This window comes from Balaenoptera physalus, assembly GCF_965194825.1.
Source record: "Balaenoptera physalus genome assembly, contig: HAP1_SCAFFOLD_653, whole genome shotgun sequence".
In the NCBI taxonomy this organism is placed as follows: Eukaryota; Metazoa; Chordata; class Mammalia; order Artiodactyla; family Balaenopteridae; genus Balaenoptera; species Balaenoptera physalus.
The window spans coordinates 106,353-133,608 of NW_028126102.1; positions in this window are offsets into that span (position 1 = coordinate 106,353).

The window sequence follows — 27,256 nt, forward strand, 5'->3', positions numbered from 1 at the left end:
AAACTTTGGGGTGCTTGTGTCTTGCTGATTTTCAATTTTTCCACTTTATCCCCCCATGCGTGGAAGTGCCCTATGCTCTCTAAGCTGTGTTTTTTAGATGTTTCAGGACACACCGTACACTTCTCCAGAGTGGCTGTTGGCAATTTACATCCCGCCCATCAGTGTAGCAAGGCTCCCATTTCTCCATGGCCTGTCCTGCATTTCTGGTTTTGACACTTTTTTCAGCATGGCCCTTTTGACCGATGGGAAGCGAGACTTCTTTGTAGCGCTGATTTGCCTTTCCAGGTTGCTTGGTTGGCCAAAAAGGGCGTATGCGTTTTTTCCTGAATATATTCAGGAAAAAACGCATACGCCCTTTTTGGCCAAGGGCATCATTGTCAACGTTTTGCCGCTTTTCACGTGCTTTAAAGGCGATTCGAATCTACCTCCTGAAATCTGTTTCCTGCAATTCTGCCTTGATTTCAAATCCTCTTCTTTGCCTTCCCTCAATATATTTGTGGACGAGAGTTATCATTTATAACTCTGCAGGTTTGTGAATTGCAGTGCCCAGAAGCTCCATTTTACAAGTCGCTTTTTTGGGAGCTGGCCGCAAAAGCGCAGGATGGCTTCAGGCCCTGTTCTGGTTCCGCGGGTCAGGCTGAGCCTGTGGTTAATTCTTCTTCCTGATGGGAAAATAGAGTGACCTGTGCCTGTCCCAACACCAAGAGCTAGTCTCTCATTGGTTCCCCGTCTTCCCGTTCATCCTCAGGACAAATTGCAACCTGTACGGAACAGGAGGTTAAAGGTGCTGAGGCTCCAAGTAGGGAGATTGCTAGTAAAGTGGCTGGAATGGCGAACCCGAGCACAAGGAGATGAGAAATGAGGTGCGTTTTAGAAACCTTTCCCCATCACACGATGTACCATCTTCTGGGTTTCTCATGCATGTTTTCGATGTAGGAAGATGCCCTTGAACCTGGAGATTTGGGACCCATGCGATGGGTAGCACGCAGTATTACTTTAAAGGGTCTGCGTTTGCTCACCCAACCTCACCAAACCTCTCAGCCCCAAGAGTGTCCACCCTTATGTCTCATCCAGCTGTGGGTCTAGATATGGTCAATCCAGGTTGCATCACAGCCCCTGAACGAATTGTGTAAGAATTTCTCTCTCTTTCCCTGTCTTTGTTTCATGGGTTTTTAAAAGTAATTTATTTTTAGAATGGGGTTTAGCTGCTTTTCACGGCTGTGTTTATGCCGCTTTACACCCACTTGACACACTAACAGAGAGATATCAATAAATAGGTTTTAAGATTATTGCTAGTCAGATATATTCTTGTGCGGTGAATCGGGCGTGTTGAGTCCAGTTCTCTGAGCAAGGAGTAGGTCTTGTCTATTACATATTGGGTTTATGGAACGGTATCTGAGCTAATTTGAAACTCTTGTTTTATGTATCACCCCACCTCACCTTTCCCGTTAAGCAGCCATAGTGTGTTTTCTGCATGTGTGACTCTGTTCTGTTTTGTAATTCAGTTCAAGTGTAACGGTTTTTACATTCCCTCTATAAGTGACACCTTATGAGAAGTGTCCTTTTCTGTGTGACTTATTTCACTTAGAATCGTCTTACCTAAATCCACTCATCATGCTGCTACTAGCCTTATGACATTGATTTCATGGCTGAGTGATATTCCATTGTACATAAGGACCACAACTTTTTTATCCATTTTTCGCTTTCCTGGGATATTTAAGGTGGAATGAAGTGGAGGTCCTTGTCAACAGAGCAGCCCTAAACTTTGGGGTGCTTGTGTCTTGCTGATTTTCAATTTTTCCACTTTATCCCCCCATGCGTGGAAGTGCCCTATGCTCTCTAAGCTGTGTTTTTTAGATGTTTCAGGACACACCGTACACTTCTCCAGAGTGGCTGTTGGCAATTTACATCCCGCCCATCAGTGTAGCAAGGCTCCCATTTCTCCATGGCCTGTCCTGCATTTCTGGTTTTGACACTTTTTTCAGCATGGCCCTTTTGACCGATGGGAAGCGAGACTTCTTTGTAGCGCTGATTTGCCTTTCCAGGTTGCTTGGTTGGCCAAAAAGGGCGTATGCGTTTTTTCCTGAATATATTCAGGAAAAAACGCATACGCCCTTTTTGGCCAAGGGCATCATTGTCAACGTTTTGCCGCTTTTCACGTGCTTTAAAGGCGATTCGAATCTACCTCCTGAAATCTGTTTCCTGCAATTCTGCCTTGATTTCAAATCCTCTTCTTTGCCTTCCCTCAATATATTTGTGGACGAGAGTTATCATTTATAACTCTGCAGGTTTGTGAATTGCAGTGCCCAGAAGCTCCATTTTACAAGTCGCTTTTTTGGGAGCTGGCCGCAAAAGCGCAGGATGGCTTCAGGCCCTGTTCTGGTTCCGCGGGTCAGGCTGAGCCTGTGGTTAATTCTTCTTCCTGATGGGAAAATAGAGTGACCTGTGCCTGTCCCAACACCAAGAGCTAGTCTCTCATTGGTTCCCCGTCTTCCCGTTCATCCTCAGGACAAATTGCAACCTGTACGGAACAGGAGGTTAAAGGTGCTGAGGCTCCAAGTAGGGAGATTGCTAGTAAAGTGGCTGGAATGGCGAACCCGAGCACAAGGAGATGAGAAATGAGGTGCGTTTTAGAAACCTTTCCCCATCACACGATGTACCATCTTCTGGGTTTCTCATGCATGTTTTCGATGTAGGAAGATGCCCTTGAACCTGGAGATTTGGGACCCATGCGATGGGTAGCACGCAGTATTACTTTAAAGGGTCTGCGTTTGCTCACCCAACCTCACCAAACCTCTCAGCCCCAAGAGTGTCCACCCTTATGTCTCATCCAGCTGTGGGTCTAGATATGGTCAATCCAGGTTGCATCACAGCCCCTGAACGAATTGTGTAAGAATTTCTCTCTCTTTCCCTGTCTTTGTTTCATGGGTTTTTAAAAGTAATTTATTTTTAGAATGGGGTTTAGCTGCTTTTCACGGCTGTGTTTATGCCGCTTTACACCCACTTGACACACTAACAGAGAGATATCAATAAATAGGTTTTAAGATTATTGCTAGTCAGATATATTCTTGTGCGGTGAATCGGGCGTGTTGAGTCCAGTTCTCTGAGCAAGGAGTAGGTCTTGTCTATTACATATTGGGTTTATGGAACGGTATCTGAGCTAATTTGAAACTCTTGTTTTATGTATCACCCCACCTCACCTTTCCCGTTAAGCAGCCATAGTGTGTTTTCTGCATGTGTGACTCTGTTCTGTTTTGTAATTCAGTTCAAGTGTAACGGTTTTTACATTCCCTCTATAAGTGACACCTTATGAGAAGTGTCCTTTTCTGTGTGACTTATTTCACTTAGAATCGTCTTACCTAAATCCACTCATCATGCTGCTACTAGCCTTATGACATTGATTTCATGGCTGAGTGATATTCCATTGTACATAAGGACCACAACTTTTTTATCCATTTTTCGCTTTCCTGGGATATTTAAGGTGGAATGAAGTGGAGGTCCTTGTCAACAGAGCAGCCCTAAACTTTGGGGTGCTTGTGTCTTGCTGATTTTCAATTTTCCCACTTTATCCCCCCATGCGTGGAAGTGCCCTATGCTCTCTAAGCTGTGTTTTTTAGATGTTTCAGGACACACCGTACACTTCTCCAGAGTGGCTGTTGGCAATTTACATCCCGCCCATCAGTGTAGCAAGGCTCCCATTTCTCCATGGCCTGTCCTGCATTTCTGGTTTTGACACTTTTTTCAGCATGGCCCTTTTGACCGATGGGAAGCGAGACTTCTTTGTAGCGCTGATTTGCCTTTCCAGGTTGCTTGGTTGGCCAAAAAGGGCGTATGCGTTTTTTCCTGAATATATTCAGGAAAAAACGCATACGCCCTTTTTGGCCAAGGGCATCATTGTCAACGTTTTGCCGCTTTTCACGTGCTTTAAAGGCGATTCGAATCTACCTCCTGAAATCTGTTTCCTGCAATTCTGCCTTGATTTCAAATCCTCTTCTTTGCCTTCCCTCAATATATTTGTGGACGAGAGTTATCATTTATAACTCTGCAGGTTTGTGAATTGCAGTGCCCAGAAGCTCCATTTTACAAGTCGCTTTTTTGGGAGCTGGCCGCAAAAGCGCAGGATGGCTTCAGGCCCTGTTCTGGTTCCGGGGGGCAGGCTGAGCCTGTGGTTAATTCTTCTTCCTGATGGGAAAATAGAGTGACCTGTGCCTGTCCCAACACCAAGAGCTAGTCTCTCATTGGTTCCCCGTCTTCCCGTTCATCCTCAGGACAAATTGCAACCTGTACGGAACAGGAGGTTAAAGGTGCTGAGGCTCCAAGTAGGGAGGTTGCTAGTAAAGTGGCTGGAATGGCGAACCCGAGCACAAGGAGATGAGAAATGAGGTGCGTTTTAGAAACCTTTCCCCATCACACGGTGTACCATCTTCTGGGTTTCTCATGCATGATTTCGATGTAGGAAGATGCCCTTGAACCTGGAGATTTGGGACCCATGCGATGGGTAGCACGCAGTATTACTTTAAAGGGTCTGCGTTTGCTCACCCAACCTCACCAAACCTCTCAGCCCCAAGAGTGTCCACCCTTATGTCTCATCCAGCTGTGGGTCTAGATATGGTCAATCCAGGTTGCATCACAGCCCCTGAACGAATTGTGTAAGAATTTCTCTGTCTTTCCCTGTCTTTGTTTCATGGGTTTTTAAAAGTAATTTATTTTTAGAATGGGGTTTAGCTGCTTTTCACGGCTGTGTTTATGCCGCTTTACACCCACTTGACACACTAACAGAGAGATATCAATACATAGGTTTTAAGATTATTACTAGTCAGATATATTCTTGTGCGGTGAATCGGGCGTGTTGAGTCCAGTTCTCTGAGCAAGGAGTAGGTCTTGTCTATTACATATTGGGTTTATGGAACGGTATCTGAGCTAATTTGAAACTCTTGTTTTATGTATCACCCCACCTCACCTTTCCCGTTAAGCAGCCATAGTGTGTTTTCTGCATGTGTGACTCTGTTCTGTTTTGTAATTCAGTTCAAGTGTAACGGTTTTTACATTCCCTCTATAAGTGACACCTTATGAGAAGTGTCCTTTTCTGTGTGACTTATTTCACTTAGAATCGTCTTACCTAAATCCACTCATCATGCTGCTACTAGCCTTATGACATTGATTTCATGGCTGAGTGATATTCCATTGTACATAAGGACCACAACTTTTTTATCCATTTTTCGCTTTCCTGGGATATTTAAGGTGGAATGAAGTGGAGGTCCTTGTCAACAGAGCAGCCCTAAACTTTGGGGTGCTTGTGTCTTGCTGATTTTCAATTTTTCCACTTTATCCCCCCATGCGTGGAAGTGCCCTATGCTCTCTAAGCTGTGTTTTTTAGATGTTTCAGGACACACCGTACACTTCTCCAGAGTGGCTGTTGGCAATTTACATCCCGCCCATCAGTGTAGCAAGGCTCCCATTTCTCCATGGCCTGTCCTGCATTTCTGGTTTTGACACTTTTTTCAGCATGGCCCTTTTGACCGATGGGAAGCGAGACTTCTTTGTAGCGCTGATTTGCCTTTCCAGGTTGCTTGGTTGGCCAAAAAGGGCGTATGCGTTTTTTCCTGAATATATTCAGGAAAAAACGCATACGCCCTTTTTGGCCAAGGGCATCATTGTCAACGTTTTGCCGCTTTTCACGTGCTTTAAAGGCGATTCGAATCTACCTCCTGAAATCTGTTTCCTGCAATTCTGCCTTGATTTCAAATCCTCTTCTTTGCCTTCCCTCAATATATTTGTGGACGAGAGTTATCATTTATAACTCTGCAGGTTTGTGAATTGCAGTGCCCAGAAGCTCCATTTTACAAGTCGCTTTTTTGGGAGCTGGCCGCAAAAGCGCAGGATGGCTTCAGGCCCTGTTCTGGTTCCGCGGGTCAGGCTGAGCCTGTGGTTAATTCTTCTTCCTGATGGGAAAATAGAGTGACCTGTGCCTGTCCCAACACCAAGAGCTAGTCTCTCATTGGTTCCCCGTCTTCCCGTTCATCCTCAGGACAAATTGCAACCTGTACGGAACAGGAGGTTAAAGGTGCTGAGGCTCCAAGTAGGGAGATTGCTAGTAAAGTGGCTGGAATGGCGAACCCGAGCACAAGGAGATGAGAAATGAGGTGCGTTTTAGAAACCTTTCCCCATCACACGATGTACCATCTTCTGGGTTTCTCATGCATGTTTTCGATGTAGGAAGATGCCCTTGAACCTGGAGATTTGGGACCCATGCGATGGGTAGCACGCAGTATTACTTTAAAGGGTCTGCGTTTGCTCACCCAACCTCACCAAACCTCTCAGCCCCAAGAGTGTCCACCCTTATGTCTCATCCAGCTGTGGGTCTAGATATGGTCAATCCAGGTTGCATCACAGCCCCTGAACGAATTGTGTAAGAATTTCTCTCTCTTTCCCTGTCTTTGTTTCATGGGTTTTTAAAAGTAATTTATTTTTAGAATGGGGTTTAGCTGCTTTTCACGGCTGTGTTTATGCCGCTTTACACCCACTTGACACACTAACAGAGAGATATCAATAAATAGGTTTTAAGATTATTGCTAGTCAGATATATTCTTGTGCGGTGAATCGGGCGTGTTGAGTCCAGTTCTCTGAGCAAGGAGTAGGTCTTGTCTATTACATATTGGGTTTATGGAACGGTATCTGAGCTAATTTGAAACTCTTGTTTTATGTATCACCCCACCTCACCTTTCCCGTTAAGCAGCCATAGTGTGTTTTCTGCATGTGTGACTCTGTTCTGTTTTGTAATTCAGTTCAAGTGTAACGGTTTTTACATTCCCTCTATAAGTGACACCTTATGAGAAGTGTCCTTTTCTGTGTGACTTATTTCACTTAGAATCGTCTTACCTAAATCCACTCATCATGCTGCTACTAGCCTTATGACATTGATTTCATGGCTGAGTGATATTCCATTGTACATAAGGACCACAACTTTTTTATCCATTTTTCGCTTTCCTGGGATATTTAAGGTGGAATGAAGTGGAGGTCCTTGTCAACAGAGCAGCCCTAAACTTTGGGGTGCTTGTGTCTTGCTGATTTTCAATTTTCCCACTTTATCCCCCCATGCGTGGAAGTGCCCTATGCTCTCTAAGCTGTGTTTTTTAGATGTTTCAGGACACACCGTACACTTCTCCAGAGTGGCTGTTGGCAATTTACATCCCGCCCATCAGTGTAGCAAGGCTCCCATTTCTCCATGGCCTGTCCTGCATTTCTGGTTTTGACACTTTTTTCAGCATGGCCCTTTTGACCGATGGGAAGCGAGACTTCTTTGTAGCGCTGATTTGCCTTTCCAGGTTGCTTGGTTGGCCAAAAAGGGCGTATGCGTTTTTTCCTGAATATATTCAGGAAAAAACGCATACGCCCTTTTTGGCCAAGGGCATCATTGTCAACGTTTTGCCGCTTTTCACGTGCTTTAAAGGCGATTCGAATCTACCTCCTGAAATCTGTTTCCTGCAATTCTGCCTTGATTTCAAATCCTCTTCTTTGCCTTCCCTCAATATATTTGTGGACGAGAGTTATCATTTATAACTCTGCAGGTTTGTGAATTGCAGTGCCCAGAAGCTCCATTTTACAAGTCGCTTTTTTGGGAGCTGGCCGCAAAAGCGCAGGATGGCTTCAGGCCCTGTTCTGGTTCCGGGGGGCAGGCTGAGCCTGTGGTTAATTCTTCTTCCTGATGGGAAAATAGAGTGACCTGTGCCTGTCCCAACACCAAGAGCTAGTCTCTCATTGGTTCCCCGTCTTCCCGTTCATCCTCAGGACAAATTGCAACCTGTACGGAACAGGAGGTTAAAGGTGCTGAGGCTCCAAGTAGGGAGGTTGCTAGTAAAGTGGCTGGAATGGCGAACCCGAGCACAAGGAGATGAGAAATGAGGTGCGTTTTAGAAACCTTTCCCCATCACACGGTGTACCATCTTCTGGGTTTCTCATGCATGATTTCGATGTAGGAAGATGCCCTTGAACCTGGAGATTTGGGACCCATGCGATGGGTAGCACGCAGTATTACTTTAAAGGGTCTGCGTTTGCTCACCCAACCTCACCAAACCTCTCAGCCCCAAGAGTGTCCACCCTTATGTCTCATCCAGCTGTGGGTCTAGATATGGTCAATCCAGGTTGCATCACAGCCCCTGAACGAATTGTGTAAGAATTTCTCTGTCTTTCCCTGTCTTTGTTTCATGGGTTTTTAAAAGTAATTTATTTTTAGAATGGGGTTTAGCTGCTTTTCACGGCTGTGTTTATGCCGCTTTACACCCACTTGACACACTAACAGAGAGATATCAATACATAGGTTTTAAGATTATTACTAGTCAGATATATTCTTGTGCGGTGAATCGGGCGTGTTGAGTCCAGTTCTCTGAGCAAGGAGTAGGTCTTGTCTATTACATATTGGGTTTATGGAACGGTATCTGAGCTAATTTGAAACTCTTGTTTTATGTATCACCCCACCTCACCTTTCCCGTTAAGCAGCCATAGTGTGTTTTCTGCATGTGTGACTCTGTTCTGTTTTGTAATTCAGTTCAAGTGTAACGGTTTTTACATTCCCTCTATAAGTGACACCTTATGAGAAGTGTCCTTTTCTGTGTGACTTATTTCACTTAGAATCGTCTTACCTAAATCCACTCATCATGCTGCTACTAGCCTTATGACATTGATTTCATGGCTGAGTGATATTCCATTGTACATAAGGACCACAACTTTTTTATCCATTTTTCGCTTTCCTGGGATATTTAAGGTGGAATGAAGTGGAGGTCCTTGTCAACAGAGCAGCCCTAAACTTTGGGGTGCTTGTGTCTTGCTGATTTTCAATTTTCCCACTTTATCCCCCCATGCGTGGAAGTGCCCTATGCTCTCTAAGCTGTGTTTTTTAGATGTTTCAGGACACACCGTACACTTCTCCAGAGTGGCTGTTGGCAATTTACATCCCGCCCATCAGTGTAGCAAGGCTCCCATTTCTCCATGGCCTGTCCTGCATTTCTGGTTTTGACACTTTTTTCAGCATGGCCCTTTTGACCGATGGGAAGCGAGACTTCTTTGTAGCGCTGATTTGCCTTTCCAGGTTGCTTGGTTGGCCAAAAAGGGCGTATGCGTTTTTTCCTGAATATATTCAGGAAAAAACGCATACGCCCTTTTTGGCCAAGGGCATCATTGTCAACGTTTTGCTGCTTTTCACGTGCTTTAAAGGCGATTCGAATCTACCTCCTGAAATCTGTTTCCTGCAATTCTGCCTTGATTTCAAATCCTCTTCTTTGCCTTCCCTCAATATATTTGTGGACGAGAGTTATCATTTATAACTCTGCAGGTTTGTGAATTGCAGTGCCCAGAAGCTCCATTTTACAAGTCGCTTTTTTGGGAGCTGGCCGCAAAAGCGCAGGATGGCTTCAGGCCCTGTTCTGGTTCCGGGGGGCAGGCTGAGCCTTTGGTTAATTCTTCTTCCTGATGGGAAAATAGAGTGACCTGTGCCTGTCCCAACACCAAGAGCTAGTCTCTCATTGGTTCCCCGTCTTCCCGTTCATCCTCAGGACAAATTGCAACCTGTACGGAACAGGAGGTTAAAGGTGCTGAGGCTCCAAGTAGGGAGGTTGCTAGTAAAGTGGCTGGAATGGCGAACCCGAGCACAAGGAGATGAGAAATGAGGTGCGTTTTAGAAACCTTTCCCCATCACACGGTGTACCATCTTCTGGGTTTCTCATGCATGTTTTCGATGTAGGAAGATGCCCTTGAACCTGGAGATTTGGGACCCATGCGATGGGTAGCACGCAGTATTACTTTAAAGGGTCTGCGTTTGCTCACCCAACCTCACCAAACCTCTCAGCCCCAAGAGTGTCCACCCTTATGTCTCATCCAGCTGTGGGTCTAGATATGGTCAATCCAGGTTGCATCACAGCCCCTGAACGAATTGTGTAAGAATTTCTCTCTCTTTCCCTGTCTTTGTTTCATGGGTTTTTAAAAGTAATTTATTTTTATAATGGGGTTTAGCTGCTTTTCACGGCTGTGTTTATGCCGCTTTACACCCACTTGACACACTAACAGAGAGATATCAATACATAGGTTTTAAGATTATTACTAGTCAGATATATTCTTGTGCGGTGAATCGGGCGTGTTGAGTCCAGTTCTCTGAGCAAGGAGTAGGTCTTGTCTATTACATATTGGGTTTATGGAACGGTATCTGAGCTAATTTGAAACTCTTGTTTTATGTATCACCCCACCTCACCTTTCCCGTTAAGCAGCCATAGTGTGTTTTCTGCATGTGTGACTCTGTTCTGTTTTGTAATTCAGTTCAAGTGTAACGGTTTTTACATTCCCTCTATAAGTGACACCTTATGAGAAGTGTCCTTTTCTGTGTGACTTATTTCACTTAGAATCGTCTTACCTAAATCCACTCATCATGCTGCTACTAGCCTTATGACATTGATTTCATGGCTGAGTGATATTCCATTGTACATAAGGACCACAACTTTTTTATCCATTTTTCGCTTTCCTGGGATATTTAAGGTGGAATGAAGTGGAGGTCCTTGTCAACAGAGCAGCCCTAAACTTTGGGGTGCTTGTGTCTTGCTGATTTTCAATTTTCCCACTTTATCCCCCCATGCGTGGAAGTGCCCTATGCTCTCTAAGCTGTGTTTTTTAGATGTTTCAGGACACACCGTACACTTCTCCAGAGTGGCTGTTGGCAATTTACATCCCGCCCATCAGTGTAGCAAGGCTCCCATTTCTCCATGGCCTGTCCTGCATTTCTGGTTTTGACACTTTTTTCAGCATGGCCCCTTTGACCGATGGGAAGCGAGACTTCTTTGTAGCGCTGATTTGCCTTTCCAGGTTGCTTGGTTGGCCAAAAAGGGCGTATGGGTTTTTTCCTGAATATATTCAGGAAAAAACGCATACGCCCTTTTTGGCCAAGGGCATCATTGTCAACGTTTTGCCGCTTTTCACGTGCTTTAAAGGCGATTCGAATCTACCTCCTGAAATCTGTTTCCTGCAATTCTGCCTTGATTTCAAATCCCCTTCTTTGCCTTCCCTCAATATATTTGTGGACGAGAGTTATCATTTATAACTCTGCAGGTTTGTGAATTGCAGTGCCCAGAAGCTCCATTTTACAAGTCGCTTTTTTGGGAGCTGGCCGCAAAAGCGCAGCATGGCTTCAGGCCCTGTTCTGGTTCCGCGGGTCAGGCTGAGCCTGTGGTTAATTCTTCTTCCTGATGGGAAAATAGAGTGACCTGTGCCTGTCCCAACACCAAGAGCTAGTCTCTCATTGGTTCCCCGTCTTCCCGTTCATCCTCAGGACAAATTGCAACCTGTACGGAACAGGAGGTTAAAGGTGCTGAGGCTCCAAGTAGGGAGATTGCTAGTAAAGTGGCTGGAATGGCGAACCCGAGCACAAGGAGATGAGAAATGAGGTGCGTTTTAGAAACCTTTCCCCATCACACGGTGTACCATCTTCTGGGTTTCTCATGCATGTTTTCGAAGTAGGAAGATGCCCTTGAACCTGGAGATTTGGGACCCATGCGATGGGTAGCACGCAGTATTACTTTAAAGGGTCTGCGTTTGCTCACCCAACCTCACCAAACCTCTCAGCCCCAAGAGTGTCCACCCTTATGTCTCATCCAGCTGTGGGTCTAGATATGGTCAATCCAGGTTGCATCCCAGCCCCTGAACGAATTGTGTAAGAATTTCTCTCTCTTTCCCTGTCTTTGTTTCATGGGTTTTTAAAAGTAATTTATTTTTAGAATGGGGTTTAGCTGCTTTTCACGGCTGTGTTTATGCCGCTTTACACCCACTTGACACACTAACAGAGAGATATCAATAAATAGGTTTTAAGATTATTGCTAGTCAGATATATTCTTGTGCGGTGAATCGGGCGTGTTGAGTCCAGTTCTCTGAGCAAGGAGTAGGTCTTGTCTATTACATATTGGGTTTATGGAACGGTATCTGAGCTAATTTGAAACTCTTGTTTTATGTATCACCCCACCTCACCTTTCCCGTTAAGCAGCCATAGTGTGTTTTCTGCATGTGTGACTCTGTTCTGTTTTGTAATTCAGTTCAAGTGTAACGGTTTTTACATTCCCTCTATAAGTGACACCTTATGAGAAGTGTCCTTTTCTGTGTGACTTATTTCACTTAGAATCGTCTTACCTAAATCCACTCATCATGCTGCTACTAGCCTTATGACATTGATTTCATGGCTGAGTGATATTCCATTGTACATAAGGACCACAACTTTTTTATCCATTTTTCGCTTTCCTGGGATATTTAAGGTGGAATGAAGTGGAGGTCCTTGTCAACAGAGCAGCCCTAAACTTTGGGGTGCTTGTGTCTTGCTGATTTTCAATTTTTCCACTTTATCCCCCCATGCGTGGAAGTGCCCTATGCTCTCTAAGCTGTGTTTTTTAGATGTTTCAGGACACACCGTACACTTCTCCAGAGTGGCTGTTGGCAATTTACATCCCGCCCATCAGTGTAGCAAGGCTCCCATTTCTCCATGGCCTGTCCTGCATTTCTGGTTTTGACACTTTTTTCAGCATGGCCCTTTTGACCGATGGGAAGCGAGACTTCTTTGTAGCGCTGATTTGCCTTTCCAGGTTGCTTGGTTGGCCAAAAAGGGCGTATGCGTTTTTTCCTGAATATATTCAGGAAAAAACGCATACGCCCTTTTTGGCCAAGGGCATCATTGTCAACGTTTTGCCGCTTTTCACGTGCTTTAAAGGCGATTCGAATCTACCTCCTGAAATCTGTTTCCTGGAATTCTGCCTTGATTTCAAATCCTCTTCTTTGCCTTCCCTCAATATATTTGTGGACGAGAGTTATCATTTATAACTCTGCAGGTTTGTGAATTGCAGTGCCCAGAAGCTCCATTTTACAAGTCGCTTTTTTGGGAGCTGGCCGCAAAAGCGCAGGATGGCTTCAGGCCCTGTTCTGGTTCCGCGGGTCAGGCTGAGCCTGTGGTTAATTCTTCTTCCTGATGGGAAAATAGAGTGACCTGTGCCTGTCCCAACACCAAGAGCTAGTCTCTCATTGGTTCCCCGTCTTCCCGTTCATCCTCAGGACAAATTGCAACCTGTACGGAACAGGAGGTTAAAGGTGCTGAGGCTCCAAGTAGGGAGATTGCTAGTAAAGTGGCTGGAATGGCGAACCCGAGCACAAGGAGATGAGAAATGAGGTGCGTTTTAGAAACCTTTCCCCATCACACGATGTACCATCTTCTGGGTTTCTCATGCATGTTTTCGATGTAGGAAGATGCCCTTGAACCTGGAGATTTGGGACCCATGCGATGGGTAGCACGCAGTATTACTTTAAAGGGTCTGCGTTTGCTCACCCAACCTCACCAAACCTCTCAGCCCCAAGAGTGTCCACCCTTATGTCTCATCCAGCTGTGGGTCTAGATATGGTCAATCCAGGTTGCATCACAGCCCCTGAACGAATTGTGTAAGAATTTCTCTCTCTTTCCCTGTCTTTGTTTCATGGGTTTTTAAAAGTAATTTATTTTTAGAATGGGGTTTAGCTGCTTTTCACGGCTGTGTTTATGCCGCTTTACACCCACTTGACACACTAACAGAGAGATATCAATAAATAGGTTTTAAGATTATTGCTAGTCAGATATATTCTTGTGCGGTGAATCGGGCGTGTTGAGTCCAGTTCTCTGAGCAAGGAGTAGGTCTTGTCTATTACATATTGGGTTTATGGAACGGTATCTGAGCTAATTTGAAACTCTTGTTTTATGTATCACCCCACCTCACCTTTCCCGTTAAGCAGCCATAGTGTGTTTTCTGCATGTGTGACTCTGTTCTGTTTTGTAATTCAGTTCAAGTGTAACGGTTTTTACATTCCCTCTATAAGTGACACCTTATGAGAAGTGTCCTTTTCTGTGTGACTTATTTCACTTAGAATCGTCTTACCTAAATCCACTCATCATGCTGCTACTAGCCTTATGACATTGATTTCATGGCTGAGTGATATTCCATTGTACATAAGGACCACAACTTTTTTATCCATTTTTCGCTTTCCTGGGATATTTAAGGTGGAATGAAGTGGAGGTCCTTGTCAACAGAGCAGCCCTAAACTTTGGGGTGCTTGTGTCTTGCTGATTTTCAATTTTCCCACTTTATCCCCCCATGCGTGGAAGTGCCCTATGCTCTCTAAGCTGTGTTTTTTAGATGTTTCAGGACACACCGTACACTTCTCCAGAGTGGCTGTTGGCAATTTACATCCCGCCCATCAGTGTAGCAAGGCTCCCATTTCTCCATGGCCTGTCCTGCATTTCTGGTTTTGACACTTTTTTCAGCATGGCCCTTTTGACCGATGGGAAGCGAGACTTCTTTGTAGCGCTGATTTGCCTTTCCAGGTTGCTTGGTTGGCCAAAAAGGGCGTATGCGTTTTTTCCTGAATATATTCAGGAAAAAACGCATACGCCCTTTTTGGCCAAGGGCATCATTGTCAACGTTTTGCCGCTTTTCACGTGCTTTAAAGGCGATTCGAATCTACCTCCTGAAATCTGTTTCCTGCAATTCTGCCTTGATTTCAAATCCTCTTCTTTGCCTTCCCTCAATATATTTGTGGACGAGAGTTATCATTTATAACTCTGCAGGTTTGTGAATTGCAGTGCCCAGAAGCTCCATTTTACAAGTCGCTTTTTTGGGAGCTGGCCGCAAAAGCGCAGGATGGCTTCAGGCCCTGTTCTGGTTCCGGGGGGCAGGCTGAGCCTGTGGTTAATTCTTCTTCCTGATGGGAAAATAGAGTGACCTGTGCCTGTCCCAACACCAAGAGCTAGTCTCTCATTGGTTCCCCGTCTTCCCGTTCATCCTCAGGACAAATTGCAACCTGTACGGAACAGGAGGTTAAAGGTGCTGAGGCTCCAAGTAGGGAGGTTGCTAGTAAAGTGGCTGGAATGGCGAACCCGAGCACAAGGAGATGAGAAATGAGGTGCGTTTTAGAAACCTTTCCCCATCACACGGTGTACCATCTTCTGGGTTTCTCATGCATGTTTTCGATGTAGGAAGATGCCCTTGAACCTGGAGATTTGGGACCCATGCGATGGGTAGCACGCAGTATTACTTTAAAGGGTCTGCGTTTGCTCACCCAACCTCACCAAACCTCTCAGCCCCAAGAGTGTCCACCCTTATGTCTCATCCAGCTGTGGGTCTAGATATGGTCAATCCAGGTTGCATCACAGCCCCTGAACGAATTGTGTAAGAATTTCTCTGTCTTTCCCTGTCTTTGTTTCATGGGTTTTTAAAAGTAATTTATTTTTAGAATGGGGTTTAGCTGCTTTTCACGGCTGTGTTTATGCCGCTTTACACCCACTTGACACACTAACAGAGAGATATCAATACATAGGTTTTAAGATTATTACTAGTCAGATATATTCTTGTGCGGTGAATCGGGCGTGTTGAGTCCAGTTCTCTGAGCAAGAAGTAGGTCTTGTCTATTACATATTGGGTTTATGGAACGGTATCTGAGCTAATTTGAAACTCTTGTTTTATGTATCACCCCACCTCACCTTTCCCGTTAAGCAGCCATAGTGTGTTTTCTGCATGTGTGACTCTGTTCTGTTTTGTAATTCAGTTCAAGTGTAACGGTTTTTACATTCCCTCTATAAGTGACACCTTATGAGAAGTGTCCTTTTCTGTGTGACTTATTTCACTTAGAATCGTCTTACCTAAATCCACTCATCATGCTGCTACTAGCCTTATGACATTGATTTCATGGCTGAGTGATATTCCATTGTACATAAGGACCACAACTTTTTTATCCATTTTTCGCTTTCCTGGGATATTTAAGGTGGAATGAAGTGGAGGTCCTTGTCAACAGAGCAGCCCTAAACTTTGGGGTGCTTGTGTCTTGCTGATTTTCAATTTTCCCACTTTATCCCCCCATGCGTGGAAGTGCCCTATGCTCTCTAAGCTGTGTTTTTTAGATGTTTCAGGACACACCGTACACTTCTCCAGAGTGGCTGTTGGCAATTTACATCCCGCCCATCAGTGTAGCAAGGCTCCCATTTCTCCATGGCCTGTCCTGCATTTCTGGTTTTGACACTTTTTTCAGCATGGCCCTTTTGACCGATGGGAAGCGAGACTTCTTTGTAGCGCTGATTTGCCTTTCCAGGTTGCTTGGTTGGCCAAAAAGGGCGTATGCGTTTTTTCCTGAATATATTCAGGAAAAAACGCATACGCCCTTTTTGGCCAAGGGCATCATTGTCAACGTTTTGCTGCTTTTCACGTGCTTTAAAGGCGATTCGAATCTACCTCCTGAAATCTGTTTCCTGCAATTCTGCCTTGATTTCAAATCCTCTTCTTTGCCTTCCCTCAATATATTTGTGGACGAGAGTTATCATTTATAACTCTGCAGGTTTGTGAATTGCAGTGCCCAGAAGCTCCATTTTACAAGTCGCTTTTTTGGGAGCTGGCCGCAAAAGCGCAGGATGGCTTCAGGCCCTGTTCTGGTTCCGGGGGGCAGGCTGAGCCTTTGGTTAATTCTTCTTCCTGATGGGAAAATAGAGTGACCTGTGCCTGTCCCAACACCAAGAGCTAGTCTCTCATTGGTTCCCCGTCTTCCCGTTCATCCTCAGGACAAATTGCAACCTGTACGGAACAGGAGGTTAAAGGTGCTGAGGCTCCAAGTAGGGAGGTTGCTAGTAAAGTGGCTGGAATGGCGAACCCGAGCACAAGGAGATGAGAAATGAGGTGCGTTTTAGAAACCTTTCCCCATCACACGGTGTACCATCTTCTGGGTTTCTCATGCATGTTTTCGATGTAGGAAGATGCCCTTGAACCTGGAGATTTGGGACCCATGCGATGGGTAGCACGCAGTATTACTTTAAAGGGTCTGCGTTTGCTCACCCAACCTCACCAAACCTCTCAGCCCCAAGAGTGTCCACCCTTATGTCTCATCCAGCTGTGGGTCTAGATATGGTCAATCCAGGTTGCATCACAGCCCCTGAACGAATTGTGTAAGAATTTCTCTCTCTTTCCCTGTCTTTGTTTCATGGGTTTTTAAAAGTAATTTATTTTTATAATGGGGTTTAGCTGCTTTTCACGGCTGTGTTTATGCCGCTTTACACCCACTTGACACACTAACAGAGAGATATCAGTACATAGGTTTTAAGATTATTACTAGTCAGATATATTCTTGTGCGGTGAATCGGGCGTGTTGAGTCCAGTTCTCTGAGCAAGGAGTAGGTCTTGTCTATTACATATTGGGTTTATGGAACGGTATCTGAGCTAATTTGAAACTTTTGTTTTATGTATCACCCCACCTCACCTTTCCCGTTAAGCAGCCATAGTGTGTTTTCTGCATGTGTGACTCTGTTCTGTTTTGTAATTCAGTTCAAGTGTAACGGTTTTTACATTCCCTCTATAAGTGACACCTTATGAGAAGTGTCCTTTTCTGTGTGACTTATTTCACTTAGAATCGTCTTACCTAAATCCACTCATCATGCTGCTACTAGCCTTATGACATTGATTTCATGGCTGAGTGATATTCCATTGTACATAAGGACCACAACTTTTTTATCCATTTTTCGCTTTCCTGGGATATTTAAGGTGGAATGAAGTGGAGGTCCTTGTCAACAGAGCAGCCCTAAACTTTGGGGTGCTTGTGTCTTGCTGATTTTCAATTTTCCCACTTTATCCCCCCATGCGTGGAAGTGCCCTATGCTCTCTAAGCTGTGTTTTTTAGATGTTTCAGGACACACCGTACAATTCTCCAGAGTGGCTGTTGGCAATTTACATCCCGCCCATCAGTGTAGCAAGGCTCCCATTTCTCCATGGCCTGTCCTGCATTTCTGGTTTTGACACTTTTTTCAGCATGGCCCCTTTGACCGATGGGAAGCGAGACTTCTTTGTAGCACTGATTTGCCTTTCCAGGTTGCTTGGTTGGCCAAAAAGGGCGTATGCGTTTTTTCCTGAATATATTCAGGAAAAAACGCATACGCCCTTTTTGGCCAAGGGCATCATTGTCAACGTTTTGCCGCTTTTCACGTGCTTTAAAGGCGATTCGAATCTACCTCCTGAAATCTGTTTCCTGCAATTCTGCCTTGATTTCAAATCCCCTTCTTTGCCTTCCCTCAATATATTTGTGGACGAGAGTTATCATTTATAACTCTGCAGGTTTGTGAATTGCAGTGCCCAGAAGCTCCATTTTACAAGTCGCTTTTTTGGGAGCTGGCCGCAAAAGCGCAGGATGGCTTCAGGCCCTGTTCTGGTTCCGCGGGTCAGGCTGAGCCTGTGGTTAATTCTTCTTCCTGATGGGAAAATAGAGTGACCTGTGCCTGTCCCAACACCAAGAGCTAGTCTCTCATTGGTTCCCCGTCTTCCCGTTCATCCTCAGGACAAATTGCAACCTGTACGGAACAGGAGGTTAAAGGTGCTGAGGCTCCAAGTAGGGAGATTGCTAGTAAAGTGGCTGGAATGGCGAACCCGAGCACAAGGAGATGAGAAATGAGGTGCGTTTTAGAAACCTTTCCCCATCACACGGTGTACCATCTTCTGGGTTTCTCATGCATGTTTTCGAAGTAGGAAGATGCCCTTGAACCTGGAGATTTGGGACCCATGCGATGGGTAGCACGCAGTATTACTTTAAAGGGTCTGCGTTTGCTCACCCAACCTCACCAAACCTCTCAGCCCCAAGAGTGTCCACCCTTATGTCTCATCCAGCTGTGGGTCTAGATATGGTCAATCCAGGTTGCATCCCAGCCCCTGAACGAATTGTGTAAGAATTTCTCTCTCTTTCCCTGTCTTTGTTTCATGGGTTTTTAAAAGTAATTTATTTTTAGAATGGGGTTTAGCTGCTTTTCACGGCTGTGTTTATGCCGCTTTACACCCACTTGACACACTAACAGAGAGATATCAATACATAGGTTTTAAGATTATTGCTAGTCAGATATATTCTTGTGCGGTGAATCGGGCGTGTTGAGTCCAGTTCTCTGAGCAAGGAGTAGGTCTTGTCTATTACATATTGGGTTTATGGAACGGTATCTGAGCTAATTTGAAACTCTTGTTTTATGTATCACCCCACCTCACCTTTCCCGTTAAGCAGCCATAGTGTGTTTTCTGCATGTGTGACTCTGTTCTGTTTTGTAATTCAGTTCAAGTGTAACGGTTTTTACATTCCCTCTATAAGTGACACCTTATGAGAAGTGTCCTTTTCTGTGTGACTTATTTCACTTAGAATCGTCTTACCTAAATCCACTCATCATGCTGCTACTAGCCTTATGACATTGATTTCATGGCTGAGTGATATTCCATTGTACATAAGGACCACAACTTTTTTATCCATTTTTCGCTTTCCTGGGATATTTAAGGTGGAATGAAGTGGAGGTCCTTGTCAACAGAGCAGCCCTAAACTTTGGGGTGCTTGTGTCTTGCTGATTTTCAATTTTCCCACTTTATCCCCCCATGCGTGGAAGTGCCCTATGCTCTCTAAGCTGTGTTTTTTAGATGTTTCAGGACACACCGTACACTTCTCCAGAGTGGCTGTTGGCAATTTACATCCCGCCCATCAGTGTAGCAAGGCTCCCATTTCTCCATGGCCTGTCCTGCATTTCTGGTTTTGACACTTTTTTCAGCATGGCCCTTTTGACCGATGGGAAGCGAGACTTCTTTGTAGTGCTGATTTGCATTTCCAGGTTGCTTGGTTGGCCAAAAAGGGCGTATGCGTTTTTTCCTGAATATATTCAGGAAAAAACGCATACGCCCTTTTTGGCCAAGGGCATCATTGTCAACGTTTTGCCGCTTTTCATGTGCTTTAAAGGGGATTCGAATCTACCTCCTGAAATCTGTTTCCTGCAATTCTGCCTTGATTTCAAATCCTCTTCTTTGCCTTCCCTCAATATATTTGTGGACGAGAGTTATCATTTATAACTCTGCAGGTTTGTGAATTGCAGTGCCCTGAAGCTCCATTTTACAAGTCGCTTTTCTGGGAGCTGGCCGCAAAAGCGCAGGATGGCGTCAGGCCCTGTTCTGGTTCCGCGGGGCAGGCTGAGCCTGTGGTTAATTCTTCTTCCTGATGGGAAAATAGAGTGACCTGTGCCTGTCCCAACACCAAGAGCTAGTCTCTCATTGGTTCCCCGTCTTCCCGTTCATCCTCAGGACAAATTGCAACCTGTACGGAACAGGAGGTTAAAGGTGCTGAGGCTCCAAGTAGGGAGATTGCTAGTAAAGTGGCTGGAATGGCGAACCCGAGCACAAGGAGTTGAGAAATGAGGTGCGTTTTAGAAACCTTTCCCCATCACACGGTGTACCATCTTCTGGGTTTCTCATGCATGATTTCGATGTAGGAAGATGCCCTTGAACCTGGAGATTTGGGACCCATGCGATGGGTAGCACGCAGTATTACTTTAAAGGGTCTGCGTTTGCTCACCCAACCTCACCAAACCTCTCAGCCCCAAGAGTGTCCACCCTTATGTCTCATCCAGCTGTGGGTCTAGATATGGTCAATCCAGGTTGCATCACAGCCCCTGAACGAATTGTGTAAGAATTTCTCTCTCTTTCCCTGTCTTTGTTTCATGGGTTTTTAAAAGTAATTTATTTTTAGAATGGGGTTTAGCTGCTTTTCACGGCTGTGTTTATGCCGCTTTACACCCACTTGACACACTAACAGAGAGATATCAATAAATAGGTTTTAAGATTATTGCTAGTCAGATATATTCTTGTGCGGTGAATCGGGCGTGTTGAGTCCAGTTCTCTGAGCAAGGAGTAGGTCTTGTCTATTACATATTGGGTTTATGGAACGGTATCTGAGCTAATTTGAAACTCTTGTTTTATGTATCACCCCACCTCACCTTTCCCGTTAAGCAGCCATAGTGTGTTTTCTGCATGTGTGACTCTGTTCTGTTTTGTAATTCAGTTCAAGTGTAACGGTTTTTACATTCCCTCTATAAGTGACACCTTATGAGAAGTGTCCTTTTCTGTGTGACTTATTTCACTTAGAATCGTCTTACCTAAATCCACTCATCATGCTGCTACTAGCCTTATGACATTGATTTCATGGCTGAGTGATATTCCATTGTACATAAGGACCACAACTTTTTTATCCATTTTTCGCTTTCCTGGGATATTTAAGGTGGAATGAAGTGGAGGTCCTTGTCAACAGAGCAGCCCTAAACTTTGGGGTGCTTGTGTCTTGCTGATTTTCAATTTTCCCACTTTATCCCCCCATGCGTGGAAGTGCCCTATGCTCTCTAAGCTGTGTTTTTTAGATGTTTCAGGACACACCGTACACTTCTCCAGAGTGGCTGTTGGCAATTTACATCCCGCCCATCAGTGTAGCAAGGCTCCCATTTCTCCATGGCCTGTCCTGCATTTCTGGTTTTGACACTTTTTTCAGCATGGCCCTTTTGACCGATGGGAAGCGAGACTTCTTTGTAGCGCTGATTTGCCTTTCCAGGTTGCTTGGTTGGCCAAAAAGGGCGTATGCGTTTTTTCCTGAATATATTCAGGAAAAAACGCATACGCCCTTTTTGGCCAAGGGCATCATTGTCAACGTTTTGCCGCTTTTCATGTGCTTTAAAGGGGATTCGAATCTACCTCCTGAAATCTGTTTCCTGCAATTCTGCCTTGATTTCAAATCCTCTTTTTGCCTTCCCTCAATATATTTGTGGACGAGAGTTATCATTTATAACTCTGCAGGTTTGTGAATTGCAGTGCCCAGAAGCTCCATTTTACAAGTCGCTTTTTTGGGAGCTGGCCGCAAAAGCGCAGGATGGCTTCAGGACCTGTTCTGGTTCCGCGGGGCAGGCTGAGCCTGTGGTTAATTCTTCTTCCTGATGGGAAAATAGAGTGACCTGTGCCTGTCCCAACACCAAGAGCTAGTCTCTCATTGGTTCCCCGTCTTCCCGTTCATCCTCAGGACAAATTGCAACCTGTACGGAACAGGAGGTTAAAGGTGCTGAGGCTCCAAGTAGGGAGATTGCTAGTAAAGTGGCTGGAATGGCGAACCCGAGCACAAGGAGATGAGAAATGAGGTGCGTTTTAGAAACCTTTCCCCATCACACGGTGTACCATCTTCTGGGTTTCTCATGCATGTTTTCGATGTAGGAAGATGCCCTTGAACCTGGAGATTTGGGACCCATGCGATGGGTAGCACGCAGTATTACTTTAAAGGGTCTGCGTTTGCTCACCCAACCTCACCAAACCTCTCAGCCCCAAGAGTGTCCACCCTTATGTCTCATCCAGCTGTGGGTCTAGATATGGTCAATCCAGTTTGCATCACAGCCCCTGAACGAATTGTGTAAGAATTTCTCTCTCTTTCCCTGTCTTTGTTTCATGGGTTTTTAAAAGTAATTTATTTTTATAATGGGGTTTAGCTGCTTTTCACGGCTGTGTTTATGCCGCTTTACACCCACTTGACACACTAACAGAGAGATATCAATACATAGGTTTTAAGATTATTACTAGTCAGATATATTCTTGTGCGGTGAATCGGGCGTGTTGAGTCCAGTTCTCTGAGCAAGGAGTAGGTCTTGTCTATTACATATTGGGTTTATGGAACGGTATCTGAGCTAATTTGAAACTCTTGTTTTATGTATCACCCCACCTCACCTTTCCCGTTAAGCAGCCATAGTGTGTTTTCTGCATGTGTGACTCTGTTCTGTTTTGTAATTCAGTTCAAGTGTAACGGTTTTTACATTCCCTCTATAAGTGACACCTTATGAGAAGTGTCCTTTTCTGTGTGACTTATTTCACTTAGAATCGTCTTACCTAAATCCACTCATCATGCTGCTACTAGCCTTATGACATTGATTTCATGGCTGAGTGATATTCCATTGTACATAAGGACCACAACTTTTTTATCCATTTTTCGCTTTCCTGGGATATTTAAGGTGGAATGAAGTGGAGGTCCTTGTCAACAGAGCAGCCCTAAACTTTGGGGTGCTTGTGTCTTGCTGATTTTCAATTTTCCCACTTTATCCCCCCATGCGTGGAATTGCCCTATGCTCTCTAAGCTGTGTTTTTTAGATGTTTCAGGACACACCGTACACTTCTCCAGAGTGGCTGTTGGCAATTTACATCCCGCCCATCAGTGTAGCAAGGCTCCCATTTCTCCATGGCCTGTCCTGCATTTCTGGTTTTGACACTTTTTTCAGCATGGCCCTTTTGACCGATGGGAAGCGAGACTTCTTTGTAGCGCTGATTTGCCTTTCCAGGTTGCTTGGTTGGCCAAAAAGGGCGTATGCGTTTTTTCCTGAATATATTCAGGAAAAAACGCATACGCCCTTTTTGGCCAAGGGCATCATTGTCAACGTTTTGCCGCTTTTCATGTGCTTTAAAGGGGATTCGAATCTACCTCCTGAAATCTGTTTCCTGCAATTCTGCCTTGATTTCAAATCCTCTTCTTTGCCTTCCCTCAATATATTTGTGGACGAGAGTTATCATTTATAACTCTGCAGGTTTGTGAATTGCAGTGCCCAGAAGCTCCATTTTACAAGTCGCTTTTTTGGGAGCTGGCCGCAAAAGCGCAGGATGGCTTCAGGCCCTGTTCTGGTTCCGGGGGGCAGGCTGAGCCTGTGGTTAATTCTTCTTCCTGATGGGAAAATAGAGTGACCTGTGCCTGTCCCAACACCAAGAGCTAGTCTCTCATTGGTTCCCCGTCTTCCCGTTCATCCTCAGGACAAATTGCAACCTGTACGGAACAGGAGGTTAAAGGTGCTGAGGCTCCAAGTAGGGAGATTGCTAGTAAAGTGGCTGGAATGGCGAACCCGAGCACAAGGAGATGAGAAATGAGGTGCGTTTTAGAAACCTTTCCCCATCACACGGTGTACCATCTTCTGGGTTTCTCATGCATGATTTCGATGTAGGAAGATGCCCTTGAACCTGGAGATTTGGGACCCATGCGATGGGTAGCACGCAGTATTACTTTAAAGGGTCTGCGTTTGCTCACCCAACCTCACCAAACCTCTCAGCCCCAAGAGTGTCCACCCTTATGTCTCATCCAGCTGTGGGTCTAGATATGGTCAATCCAGGTTGCATCACAGCCCCTGAACGAATTGTGTAAGAATTTCTCTCTCTTTCCCTGTCTTTGTTTCATGGGTTTTTAAAAGTAATTTATTTTTATAATGGGGTTTAGCTGCTTTTCACGGCTGTGTTTATGCCGCTTTACACCCACTTGACACACTAACAGAGAGATATCAATACATAGGTTTTAAGATTATTACTAGTCAGATATATTCTTGTGCGGTGAATCGGGCGTGTTGAGTCCAGTTCTCTGAGCAAGGAGTAGGTCTTGTCTATTACATATTGGGTTTATGGAACGGTATCTGAGCTAATTTGAAACTCTTGTTTTATGTATCACCCCACCTCACCTTTCCCGTTAAGCAGCCATAGTGTGTTTTCTGCATGTGTGACTCTGTTCTGTTTTGTAATTCAGTTCAAGTGTAACGGTTTTTACATTCCCTCTATAAGTGACACCTTATGAGAAGTGTCCTTTTCTGTGTGACTTATTTCACTTAGAATCGTCTTACCTAAATCCACTCATCATGCTGCTACTAGCCTTATGACATTGATTTCATGGCTGAGTGATATTCCATTGTACATAAGGACCACAACTTTTTTATCCATTTTTCGCTTTCCTGGGATATTTAAGGTGGAATGAAGTGGAGGTCCTTGTCAACAGAGCAGCCCTAAACTTTGGGGTGCTTGTGTCTTGCTGATTTTCAATTTTCCCACTTTATCCCCCCATGCGTGGAAGTGCCCTATGCTCTCTAAGCTGTGTTTTTTAGATGTTTCAGGACACACCGTACACTTCTCCAGAGTGGCTGTTGGCAATTTACATCCCGCCCATCAGTGTAGCAAGGCTCCCATTTCTCCATGGCCTGTCCTGCATTTCTGGTTTTGACACTTTTTTCAGCATGGCCCTTTTGACCGATGGGAAGCGAGACTTCTTTGTAGCGCTGATTTGCCTTTCCAGGTTGCTTGGTTGGCCAAAAAGGGCGTATGCGTTTTTTCCTGAATATATTCAGGAAAAAACGCATACGCCCTTTTTGGCCAAGGGCATCATTGTCAACGTTTTGCCGCTTTTCACGTGCTTTAAAGGGGATTCGAATCTACCTCCTGAAATCTGTTTCCTGCAATTCTGCCTTGATTTCAAATCCTCTTCTTTGCCTTCCCTCAATATATTTGTGGACGATAGTTATCATTTATAACTGTGCAGGTTTGTGAATTGCAGTGCCCAGAAGCTCCATTTTACAAGTCGCTTTTTTGGGAGCTGGCCGCAAAAGCGCAGGATGGCTTCAGGCCCTGTTCTGGTTCCGGGGGGCAGGCTGAGCCTGTGGTTAATTCTTCTTCCTGATGGGAAAATAGAGTGACCTGTGCCTGTCCCAACACCAAGAGCTAGTCTCTCATTGGTTCCCCGTATTCCCGTTCATCCTCAGGACAAATTGCAACCTGTACGGAACAGGAGGTTAAAGGTGCTGAGGCTCCAAGTAGGGAGATTGCTAGTAAAGTGGCTGGAATGGCGAACCCGAGCACAAGGAGATGAGAAATGAGGTGCGTTTTAGAAACCTTTCCCCATCACACGGTGTACCATCTTCTGGGTTTCTCATGCATGTTTTCGATGTAGGAAGATGCCCTTGAACCTGGAGATTTGGGACCCATGCGATGGGTAGCACGCAGTATTACTTTAAAGGGTCTGCGTTTGCTCACCCAACCTCACCAAACCTCTCAGCCCCAAGAGTGTCCACCCTTATGTCTGATCCAGCTGTGGGTCTAGATATGGTCAATCCAGGTTGCATCACAGCCCCTGAACGAATTGTGTAAGAATTTCTCTCTCTTTCCCTGTCTTTGTTTCATGGGTTTTTAAAAGTAATTTATTTTTAGAATGGGGTTTAGCTGCTTTTCACGGCTGTGTTTATGCCGCTTTACACCCACTTGACACACTAACAGAGAGATATCAATACATAGGTTTTAAGATTATTACTAGTCAGATATATTCTTGTGCGGTGAATCGGGCGTGTTGAGTCCAGTTCTCTGAGCAAGGAGTAGGTCTTGTCTATTACATATTGGGTTTATGGAACGGTATCTGAGCTAATTTGGAACTCTTGTTTTATGTATCACCCCACCTCACCTTTCCCGTTAAGCAGCCATAGTGTGTTTTCTGCATGTGTGACTCTGTTCTGTTTTGTAATTCAGTTCAAGTGTAACGGTTTTTACATTCCCTCTATAAGTGACACCTTATGAGAAGTGTCCTTTTCTGTGTGACTTATTTCACTTAGAATCGTCTTACCTAAATCCACTCATCATGCTGCTACTAGCCTTATGACATTGATTTCATGGCTGAGTGATATTCCATTGTACATAAGGACCACAACTTTTTTATCCATTTTTCGCTTTCCTGGGATATTTAAGGTGGAATGAAGTGGAGGTCCTTGTCAACAGAGCAGCCCTAAACTTTGGGGTGCTTGTGTCTTGCTGATTTTCAATTTTCCCACTTTATCCCCCCATGCGTGGAAGTGCCCTATGCTCTCTAAGCTGTGTTTTTTAGATGTTTCAGGACACACCGTACACTTCTCCAGAGTGGCTGTTGGCAATTTACATCCCGCCCATCAGTGTAGCAAGGCTCCCATTTCTCCATGGCCTGTCCTGCATTTCTGGTTTTGACACTTTTTTCAGCATGGCCCTTTTGACCGATGGGAAGCGAGACTTCTTTGTAGCGCTGATTTGCCTTTCCAAGTTGCTTGGTTGGCCAAAAAGGGCGTATGCGTTTTTTCCTGAATATATTCAGGAAAAAACGCATACGCCCTTTTTGGCCAAGGGCATCATTGTCAACGTTTTGCCGCTTTTCATGTGCTTTAAAGGCGATTCGAATCTACCTCCTGAAATCTGTTTCCTGCAATTCTGCCTTGATTTCAATTCCTCTTCTTTGCCTTCCCTCAATATATTTGTGGACGAGAGTTATCATTTATAACTCTGCAGGTTTGTGAATTGCAGTGCCCTGAAGCTCCATTTTACAAGTCGCTTTTTTGGGAGCTGGCCGCAAAAGCGCAGGATGGCTTCAGGCCCTGTTCTGGTTCCGCGGGGCAGGCTGAGCCTGTGGTTAATTCTTCTTCCTGATGGGAAAATAGAGTGACCTGTGCCTGTCCCAACACCAAGAGCTAGTCTCTCATTGGTTCCCCGTCTTCCCGTTCATCCTCAGGACAAATTGCAACCTGTACGGAACAGGAGGTTAAAGGTGCTGAGGCTCCAAGTAGGGAGATTGCTAGTAAAGTGGCTGGAATGGCGAACCCGAGCACAAGGAGATGAGA